This window comes from Somniosus microcephalus, unplaced genomic scaffold (genome assembly GCF_052327205.1).
Source record: "Somniosus microcephalus isolate GS21.2 unplaced genomic scaffold, FLI_Smic_1.0 unresolved_chr1, whole genome shotgun sequence".
Lineage (NCBI taxonomy): Eukaryota > Metazoa > Chordata > Chondrichthyes > Squaliformes > Somniosidae > Somniosus > Somniosus microcephalus.
In genome coordinates this window covers 120,220,262-120,231,587 of record NW_028225179.1, presented here as the reverse complement: position 1 = coordinate 120,231,587, position 11,326 = coordinate 120,220,262, and the positions used below count along the sequence as shown (strand labels likewise).

At 46.7% G+C, this 11,326-nt stretch overlaps 1 pseudogene; it reads right to left on the bottom strand.

Moving 5' to 3' along the window:
• Positions 1–1,255: 1,255 nt before the first annotated feature.
• LOC147095749 (uncharacterized) lies at positions 1,256–4,498 on the bottom strand (annotated as a pseudogene).
• Positions 4,499–11,326: the final 6,828 nt, after the last annotated feature.

The window sequence follows — 11,326 nt, the reverse complement described above, 5'->3', positions numbered from 1 at the left end:
CAGGAAAACATTACATCAAAGAACAATGAGGTGGGGTCACAAGGGGTCAAATGTTGAAGGTGCTGGGGTCTGTATGAAAAACAAAAAACAAAGAACAAGAAAAAAAAAGTAAAAAAAGAAAAAAAAATTTTTGCTGGAAATCACAGCAGTTCCGGCCGCATCTGTGTAGAGAGAACAAGCCAGCGACCACTCGAGTCTGGATGACTCTACGTCAGGTGGGGTTACATATAGCGTGACATGAACCCAAGATCCCGGTTGAGGCCATCCTCATGAGTGCGGAACTTGGCTATCAGTTTCTGCTCTACGATTTTGCATTGTCGTGTGTCTCGGAGGCAGCCTTGGAGAATGCTTACCCGAACATCGGAGGTTGAATGTCCTTGACAGCTGAAGTGTTCCCCGACTGGGAGGGAACACTCCTGCCTGGCGATTGTTGTGCGGTGTCCGTTCATCCGTTGTCGCAGTGTCTGCATGGTCTCGCTGATGTACCATGCTCCGGGGCATCCTTTCCTGCAATGTATGAGGTAGACAACGTTGGCCGAGTCACATGAATATTTGCCATGTACCTGGTGGGTGGTGTCCTCATGTGTGATGATAGTATCTGTGTTGATGATCTGGCATGTCTTGCAGAGGTTGCCGTGGCAGGGTTGTGTGGTGTCGTGGTTGCTGTTCTCCTGAAAGCTGGGTAATTTGCTGCGAACGATGGTCTGTTTGAGGTTAGGCAGCTGTTTGAAGGCGAGTAGTGGTGGTGTGGGGATGGCCTTAGCGAGGTGTTCATCATCATCGATGATATGTTGAAGGCTGCAAAGAACATGGCATAGTTTCTCCGCTCCGGGGAAGTACTGGACGACGAAGGGTACTCTGTTGGTTGTGTCCCGTGATTGTCTTCTGAGGAGGTCTATGCGATTTTTCGCTGTGGCCCATTGGAACTGTCGATCAACAAGTCAAGCATCATACCCCATTCTTCTGAGGGCATCTTTCAGCATCTGTAGGTGTCCATCGCATTCCTCCTCGTCTGAGCAGATCCTGTGTATTCGCAGGGCTTGGCCATAGGGGATGGATTCTTTAACGTGGTTAGGTTGGAAACGGGAGAAGTGGAGCATCGTGAGGTTGTCCGTGGGCTTGCGGTAGAGTGAAGTGCTGAGGTGTCCATCTTTGATGGAGATTCGTGTGTCCAAGAATGAGACTGATTCTGAGGAGTAGTCCATGGTGAGTTTGATGGTGGAATGGAACTTATTGATGTTATCGTGTAGTCTTTTCAGTGATTCTTCGCCGTGGGTCCATAGGAAGAAAATGTCGTCGATGTATCTGGTGTATAGCATTGGTTGGCGGTCCTGTGCAGCGAAGAAGTCTTGTTTGAACTTGTGCATGAAATGTTAGCGTATTGGTGTACGAATTTGGTCCCCATGGCTGTTCCGTGTGTTTGGGTAAAGAACTGGTTGTCGAAGGTGAAGACATTGTGATCAAGGATGAAGTGGATGAGTTGTAGGATGGCGTCTGGAGATTGGCTGTTGTTGGTGTTGAGTACTGAGGCTGTCGCAGCAATGACGTCATCATGGGGGATACTGGTGTCGAGTGCCGAGACATCCATCGTGGCAAGGAGTGTTCCTGGTTCAACTGGTCCGTGGGTGCTGAGTTTCTGTAAGAAATCTGTAGTGTCGCGACAGAAGCTGGGGGTTTCCTGTACGATGGGTTTCAGGATGCCCTCGACGTATCCAGAGAGGTTCTCACACAGGGTTCCGTTGCCTGATACAATAGGACGTCTGGGTGTGTTGGCTTTGTGTATCTTTGGGAGGCAGTAGAAGTCTCCCACGCGGGGAGTACGTGGGATGAGAATGCGTAGGATGCTTTGAAGGTCTGGATCGAAGGTCTTGATCAGTCTGTTGAGTTGGCGGGTGTGTTCTTTGTTCGGATCTGCGGGTAACTGTCTGTAGTGTTCCTGGTTGTCCAGTTGTCGGTATGCTTCTTTGCAATAGTCCATTCTGTTCTGTATGACGATGGCTCCTCCTTTGTCTGCTGGTTTGATGACGATGTTGTGGTTGGTCTTGAGAGCGTGGATGGCATTGTGTTGTGCTCGGGTGACATTCTGGACTGTCTTGTGAGTGCGGCTGATGAATCTGGCGTTGATGCATCTCCTGACAGTTTGAGCATACATGTCAAGCTTAGGGCAGCGACCCTCCGGAGGGGTCCAATTTGACTCTTTCTTCTTCAGTTGCTGCACTGCGGATCCCTCTGTCTGCTGTTTCAGATCATTGCTTGTCTCATTGGGTTTGCTGCTGACATCTTGAGATTTGTGGAAGAATTCCCGGAGCCTCATTCTCCTGATGAATTCCTCTGTGTCTGCCGCGAGACCGATGGGGTCCATTTTGGTGGTGGGGCAGAAATTGAGCCCTCGGCTGAGAACTTCGATTTCGTCTGGTTGAAGGGTGTGGTCGGACAAGTTGATGATGGACTTCCCTGTGGTTTCAACCATGGTACCGGGGGAGGCTTGGTTGCTGCTGGTGGTGATGCCGAGTTTCTCAAGCTTCCTGTTCTTGGTGTGTATGTAGGCAGCGTAGTTCCATTGCCTCATCTGTTTGGTGGTGTCTCGTAGCTGGTCTGCTGTGTCCTGAGCACAAGCTGAGAACATGGACTCTATCTTGGTTTTGAGGTTGCGGCGTCTGCTGTAGAGCTGGTGTACGAGATGGTTGAGGAGTGTGCGAGAGGTACGATGGCAGAGTCTCTCAGCATAGTCTGTGTTGTAGGTCGACTTGAGTGGGTTCGTGATCTGTCGTCCTTTCGGGATCTTGTCTGCTTTCTTGCATCTCTGTAGAAACTTGATGTCCGTGTCGCAGCCTTTGCAGCCTTCAACATCTCATCGATGATGATGAACTCCTCGCTAAGTCCATCCCCAAGCCACCACTACTCACCTTCAAACAGCCAGCTAACCTCAAACAGACCATCGTTCGCAGCAAATTACCCAGCTTTCAGGAGAACAGCGACCACGACACCACACAACCCTGCCACGGCAACCTCTGCAAGACATGCCAGATCATCAACACAGATACCATCATCACATGTGAGGACACCACCCACCAGGTACATGGTACATACTCATGTGACTTGGCCAACGTTGTCTACCTCATACGTTGCAGGAAAGGATGCCCCGGAGCATGGTACATCGGCGAGACCATGCAGACACTGCAACAACGGATGAACGGACACCACACAACATTCGCCAGGCAGGAGTGTTCCCTCCCAATCGGGGAACACTTCAGCAGTCAAGGACATTCAACCTCCGATCTTCAGGTAAGCATTCTCCAAGGTGGCCTCTGAGACACATGACAATGCAAAATCGTCGAGCAGAAACTGATAGCCAAGTTCCGCACTCATGAGGACGGCCTCAACTGGGATCTTGGGTTCATGTCACACTACATATAACCCCACCTGACGTAGAGTCATCCAGACTCGAGTGGTCGTTGGCTTGCTCTCTCTACACAGATGTGGCCGGACCTGCTGTGATTTCCAGCAAAAAAAATGTTTTGTTCTTTTTTTTCTTTTTTTTTATTGTTCTTTGTTTGTTTTTTGTTTTTCATACAGACCCCAGCATCTTCAACATTTGACCCCTTGTGACCCCACCTCATTGGTCTTTGATGTAATGCTTTTCTGACTGACCTGTTTGGACACCATCCACACCTTTGATTGCTGTGATTATCTCTCTGCCAAAGTGGGATAAAGGGCAGTTAGAAAGATTACCTGTAATCATCTGGCAGTGTTCTCTGACTATATATGCTGTGCGTATATGCATCTCTTCACTTCACCTGACGAAGGGGCAGCGCTCCGAAAGCTTGTGATTTCAAATAAAGCTGTTGGACTATAACCTGGTGTTGTGTGACTTCTCACAGATAATCTGTATCAGTGATGTTGGTTGAGGGAGAAATATTGGCCAGGACACCGGGGAGAACTCCCCTGCTCCTCTTCGAAATAGTGGCCGTGGGATCTTTTACGTCCACCTGAGAGAGCAGACGGGACCTCGGTTTAACGTCTCATCCGAAAGACAGCACTTCTGACGTATAAATAATGTGCTGCATTGTCCAAGGTCCGGCTTTGGTTAAATCTAAGCTCTTCTTGTTTATGCAGGTGGATGTAAAAGATCCCATGGCACTATTCGAAGAGCATGTGGCTATCCCAATACCCTGGCCAACATTCAACCCTCACCCAGCACCGTGAGAATAGATTATTTGCTGCAAAAACACTCTGTGTAAAGACTTGTTTGCCAACCTCACTCCTCATCACTTAGTGATAATTTTAAATTCATAACCCCTTGTCACTGACGCCCCAACCAGAGGACATTGTCTCTTCCCATTTTAAATGTAAAACGGTTCATAGTTTGAAAAACCCCTATCCCCTCTTCTTTTAGCATTATGGGCCCTGATTTAGACAGTCTCAGTATATCAAGTCATTCACCAAACTGATACCATCCTTTCTCTGATATTTTTATTCTTTCCTGGGATGTGGGCATCGCTGGCAAAGCCAGCATTAATTGTCAATCCCTAATTGCCCTTGAGAAGGTGGTGGGGAGCCGCCTCCTTGAAAGGCTGAATAGACAACCTGGTGAATAGACATCGTATTAAGGGTTTAATATCCTTTCCATAATGGCTTTTAAATGTCTCAAGCACCACTTGTCTTTAACCAATCTGAAGTGGATTTCTAGTGAAGGGTAACATAGGTGCCCTTCAGGACTTAAGGGGTTAACAGTGCAGCTTGCACACAGGATGACAGTGGAGACAGAGGCACCAGCCGTGAACTAGGGAAGCAAAATCACGTAGGGAACAACAGATGAGATCATAAAGATCATGTGACAATCAGCAATTGTGCATGCGGGCTTCAAGCCAATTAAAACAATGTAACGAATTGTGCATGTGGGCTTTAAGCCAATTAGAACAATGTCATGAGCTGTGCATGAGGTATCCATGGCTTTTGTACACTTAAATAATCGAAATTGAAGTCAATCGAGGAGACAGCCAGGAACGAGCTAAGGAGCTCTAGCTGTACTCCCTGATCAGCCTGTAGATACCATCACAGACTGTTTGTATTGTACTGCTGAATAGTTTTGTGTTTTAAATAAACTGCTTGGCTTTTTACCATTTACAGACTAGTGTGCGGATTTAATTAATTTTATTTCGCCACAACATTTGGCGTAGTGGGCAGGATACATCGGAATGTAGATGGACAATGGCCAAGAGAACACAAGGGGGTGAGTAGATTTGGGACACCACCCGGAAAAATTACGTGATCCAGGTGGTCACCCGTCTGTCTGCGGAACGAGTATCCGAATCGTGATGAGTCTGTAAAGTGGTAAAAGGACGGATGCGTTTGGACGTGTAGTGAGTAAAATCTTGATATATTACGCGTAAACATTAGACAAAGTATTGGAAGGGACATTGTCGTTGCGATAAAAGCCGGTCAGACTGAAAGGTAAATGCATGAGTGTTGACAGTGAGTCTTTTATTATGTATATTAAAGTGTAAATACATTTTGGGATAGGATTTAAGTCATGTGGAGAGGTCGAACGGACATAAACTCAAGTAGAAGTTGTATGTAAAGCCGGGGAAGGTCAGACCACAAAATGACATTGGGGAAAGAATTAGACTGGGGTGAAGAAGGAACCCTTACTAGATTCTATGCAGACGACCAGAAGGGCTTAATCAACAAAATGTTAAGAGACGGATGGGATCCAAATCAGGACCCCATCATTCAAAAGACTTGGTGGCAAAAAGAGAAAACTAAACGTACCCAAAAGACTGGTGTAATAATAGTACGACAGCTTTTACAATGTACCCATAAACTGAAACCAAAAATAGAGGAATTAAAAGCAGCCAGAACAGAAATAAAAAAAACTGAGAAATTCAGGAGAGTCAGAGTGAAAGGGGACTCTTTGGCCCCCGATCATGTACACCTCCTCTGTAAAACAGAGGAAGGAGAAGATGATGATGATAGTGAGGAGGGAGAAGGCCTTGCCGTTGCACCTTTGACGGTGACACAAGGAGCACAGGCAGCAAATAAACAAACAGTTTTGATCACCGGGGTTGGGGGATCTGCCACAAGAATGCATTTAAGTGAAGTAATATTATTGGAGCTGGCAGGGAATCTAACCCTTGCACAATTTTATGTTTGTCCCAATAAGGAGGGTACAATATTAGGAATCAACATTCTCGAACAATTGGGAGCGTTAATCGATCCACAGGGCTTGGTGGAGGGGACAAACCAAAGATAAAGAGGGAAAAGGGGCAATGGTAATCTTAGCTTGTTACCAGAAACAATGTAAGGAATTGAAATAGAAGGGAGAGATAAAGAAGGAAAATGATCTAATTTCACAGAGTCACAGAAACCTCACAGTGCAGATAGAGGCCATTTCGGCCCATCGAGCCTGCACCGACACATATCCCACCCGATCCCCGTAACCCCTACACATATCCCACCCTATCCCCGTAACCCCACGTATTTAATCCCCCTAACACTAAGGGTCAATTTTATCATAGCCAATCAACCTAACCCGCACATCTTTGGACTGTGGGAGGAAACCGGAGCACCCGGAGGAAACCCACGCAAACACGGGGCGAATGTGCAAACTCCACACAGACAGTCACCCGAGGCCGGATTCAAACCCGGGTCCCTGGCGCTGTGAGGCAACAGTGCTAACCACTATGCCACAAATTGCAGGCTAACCAATTTGAAAACTCAGCAAAACAAAAACAGGGATTTGGAAAGCCAGGAAAAGCTACTGAGTCACCGATGTAAAAAGAAAAAAAGATAAACTTAAAGCTTTACCAACATGGAAGTTATTAACATCTGTGCCGAGACAAATAAAACACAAGATTTGCTGAGTGAAAGGAACCTTAAAAATATGCTGGAATTTCAGTTTGTATGAGAATGTGTGTTAAAGTGTGAAACTTTTCCTGACTATGAATGTTTAAGAAGTTTCAGTATTTCTTTTGTCTGAAAGTCTGTCTTTAAAAGAAAGATTCTGTCATGTTTGTTTTAGCTCCAGCCACTTCTCTGTGTTAAAAAAAGCATTTAACCCTTTTGTCTTGTCTTGGATTTTGGAAGTTTTAAGAATGTGTGAATAAGATTGTGCCCCCAGAATAAAAAGATATGTAATGGAGTTAAGCAAGCAACTTAAGGATATGAGACAGGAAGTTGTAGTGTATGTACCTTTAAGAGGATACTGTAGTACCAGTAGTAACCACTCGGGTATATAAGCCTGTATAGCATCTTGTGTAGTTAGTTCACCTCCAGACTTTGTTCAGTAAACACTTGTTAAATCAACTCCTGCATTCCGTGTCTCCATTAACACACGGATCTAACAGTGGTGACGAGTTAGAAACGAACTTACCTGCAATTCGGCAGCACCTCAAGGAAATCGATTCCTCAGACGAAGGTCGAAGCCAGAGGCAAGAAAAAAGAAAGGGAAGCTGTGATTTCACCAGCTAAACGGGCTGCTGGCAGGTAGTGCACTGATCCTTCCTGGGCTGCGGCAGGCTAGAGCTCGATCGGGTGGCTCTGCAACGGGGCCGGGCAGCAAGTCGGGAAGCAGAAGCAAGGAGAGAGAGAGGGTGGAGCACTCAGGGCACGGCCGGTGCTGCAAAGCAGGTCGGCGTTCAGACCGAGCAGAGGGAGGGGAAAGTCCCACAGGGTCCGCTCCACGACGGGAACAGTTCTCCAAGTAACGGAGAAACTATTGAAGCAATATATATTTTAAAAAAAGATAGAAATACCACGAAAAGCTGCAGGTCGCAACGGGAACCGGGGAGAACAGTGTTGGCAGCAGCGGCAGTGGCGGGAAAGCACGGGAAGCGCCAATTTAGATTTTCAAGATGCCGAAGACTGGCAATATTACTGCTTTTGATAGTGATATAGAAGATTGGACCACATATGTGGAAAGAGTGGAGGTATATTGCAAGGCGAATGAAGTAGCGGATGATAAAAAGGCATCGGTACTTCTAAATCTGATGGGCGCAAGGACATACGGGCTGTTACGAAACTTGATCACTCCAGCCAAACCGATGGACAAGAATTTTAAGGAGATTGTTGATACCTTACAGGAGCACTTAAACCCAACACCGCTGCTGATAGCGGAACGATTCAAATTCTTCAGGAGGAATCAGCACAAGAATGAAAGTAACGCTGATTACCTCACCGAATTACGAAAGCTGTCAAAGCATTGCCAATTCGGGGCAGGGCTGGCAGATGCTCTACGAGACAAATTCATCTGCGGTCTCCTAAGCGAAGGAACACAGAAAAGACTACTTTCTGAGAAAGATTTGACACTGGACAAGGCTTTCAGTGTGACTGTATCATACGAAGCAGCAGCAAGAGGAGCTGCAGAGATACAGCAAAAGCCACAGGACTTCGGCACCCATGAAATGACACGGGGTTTCGAGAGATGTTATCGCTGCAGCAGATCCACCCATGACCAGAAGGACTGCTGGTTCAAGGACAAAGCATGCAGGCAATGCGGAAATATGGGACACATTGCACGTGTATGCAGATCTGGAAAGAAATCCGCTGACAGTAAAAAGGTCAATAAGGAAAAGTACAGAAAGGTACAAATGATGATGGACAGTAGCTCCGAAGACCAGAAGAGCGATAGCGACTCCGGAAACAAGAGACTAAGCTGTCTCAAATTACATAATGTAATTGCCAAAGAAGATTACCAGACCATTTGGGTTACCCTCACGATAGCGGGGTCCCCAGTCAAAATAGAGCTAGATACAGGATCAGCTCTGACCGTCATGAGTCGACGGGATTACGAGCGGCTATTTCAGCATATACCTTTGAAAGACACATCCATTATCTTGAAGACATATACGGGGCAGAAAGTATACCCCAGAGGGAAAATAAGGGTGCCTGTTGTATACAACGGCAAGGAAATACAGAAGTTGTATTTATACGTTCTGCAAGATGGTGGTCCACTGTTGTTGGGACGTGAATGGATCAGAAGGATATGTTTAGACTGGCACTCCATTCAGGCACTGACGGTGACCAGTAAGAAAAAAAACGATGATGACATCATACCTGGACGATTAAGAGAAATCTTGGCTAACACCAAAGAAGTGTTTCAACAGGAACTAGGAACCCTGAAAGGCGCCACCGCCTCAATAAAAGTGGAAGATGCGGCAATTCCCAAGTTTTTTAAGGCAAGGCTGGTGCCATACGCAATTTGTCCAGCCGTCGAGGCAGAGCTGGAGAATTTGGAAAAAGCAGGCGTGTTATCCAAGGTAGACTGGAGCGAGTGGGCAACACCCATTGTCCCAGTCATGAAGAAAACATTGAATAATGATAAATCTGAAGAACAGAGAAAAATTCGCATCTGTGGGGACTTCAAGGTGACTGTAAACCCGGTTCTTCACATGGTACAGTATCCTCTTCCGAGGATAGAAGATATTTTCGCCTCACTATCCGGAGGGAAACGTTTCACCAAAATTGACTTAGCACAGGCATATCTACAGATGGAGGTTGAGGAGGCCCCTAAAAAGTATCTCACGATAAACACACACAAAGGCCTGTACCAGTACAATCGACTGGTTTTCAGAGTGGCATCAGCTCCGGCTGTCTGGCAAAGAGCTATGGAGTCAGTCCTGCAAGGGATTCCGGGGACTCAATGCTACCTAGACGACATCCTTGTAACAGGAGAAAACGACAACGAGCACCTTGCCAGCTTGGAGCAGGTGCTCACAAGGCTGAGAGAACGGGGCCTACGAGCAAATCGCCCCAAGTGCGAATTTTTCCAGAAACAAATATCATATTGTGGCCATGTCATTAACGAAGAAGGGTTGCATAAGTCACCTGAAAAAATTGAAGCGGTCGTAAAGGCCCCAGCGCCTGAAAATATCTCACAATTAAGGTCGTTCCTGGGATTAGTAAATTACTATCATTAATTTTTACCGAACTTGTCGACGGTTCTGCACCCTCTTAACGCACTGCTACAAGCGGGAGTAGTTTGGAAATGGAGCGAAGACTGTAAACGTGCCTTCCATAAATGCAAAGGCTTGGTCACGTCCAGGGAAGTGTTGGCTCATTACAACCCATCACTGGCAATCAGACTGGCGTGCGATGCATCCCCTTACAGCGTGGGAGCGGTATTATCGCATAGATTCCCTGATGGCTCGGAGCGGCCGATAGCTTTTGCGTCACGCTCATTGAACTCAGCTGAGCGTAACTATGCCCAGATCGACAGGGAGGCACTCAGCCTGGTGTGGGGGGTGAAGAAATTCAACCATTACCTACACGGACAAAAATTTACCTTGTTGACTGACCATCAACCCCTCGTCTCCATATTCAACCCTAAAAAGGGCGTTCCCATTATGACAGTGCAAAGGCTACAGAGGTGGTCCCTTTTCCTAGGGGCACACCAATATGACATAGAATACAAAGGAACAAAACAGCATGGGAATGCTGACGGGTTATCGCGCCTACCATTGCCAACGGTGGAAGAGGCGCCTACAGTGGACCCAGTGGAGATGTTCCACTCGACCATAGTGGAATGTCTACCGGTGACAAATTCTACCATTGAAAAGGAAACGTGAAATGACCCGACTCTCTCACGAGTCTATGATTTAACAGTGAAGGGATGGCTAGCACATGGCAAACCACTGTTGCCAGCATTCTCGCAAAGAAGAGAACAGCTGTCAGTGTGCCGAGGAACCTTGATGTGTGAATCCAGAGTGGTGATTCCACCCAAACTCAAGGATAGAGTGCTAAAGGAGCTTCACGAGGGGCATCTGGGTGGAGTGAAAATGAAGAACTTAGCCAGAGCGTTTGTGTGGTGGCCAGGTATCGATGGAGACATCGAAGAAATGACCAAGAGCTGTCTAGGATGCCAGAAGGTCCAAAACGCCCCACCACAAGCCCCTCTACATCCATGGGAGTGGCCCTCATCTCCATGGCAAAGGGTACATATCAACTTTGCTGGTCCATTTATGGACTCAATGTTCTTAATCACGGTGGATGCACACTCCAAGTGGCCGGGGTAATAAAGATGTTCTCCACCACCACGGAAAAAACCATCACAGTATTAAGGACCATATTTGCCAGGAATGGGCTGCCTGAACAGATCTGTTCTGATAATGGACCGCAATTTGTATCCGAAGAATTCAGGAAGTTCTTAAAAAACAATGGGGTTAAGCACTACACGTCCGCCCCATACCATCCCACCACCAATGGATTGGCTGAAAGGTTTGTCCAGACCTTCAAGAAGGCCATAAAGGCCATGGGTAATGAAGACATAAATCTACAACATAAGGTAGATAACTTCTTGTTCGCGTACAGGAATGCAACACATGTGGTT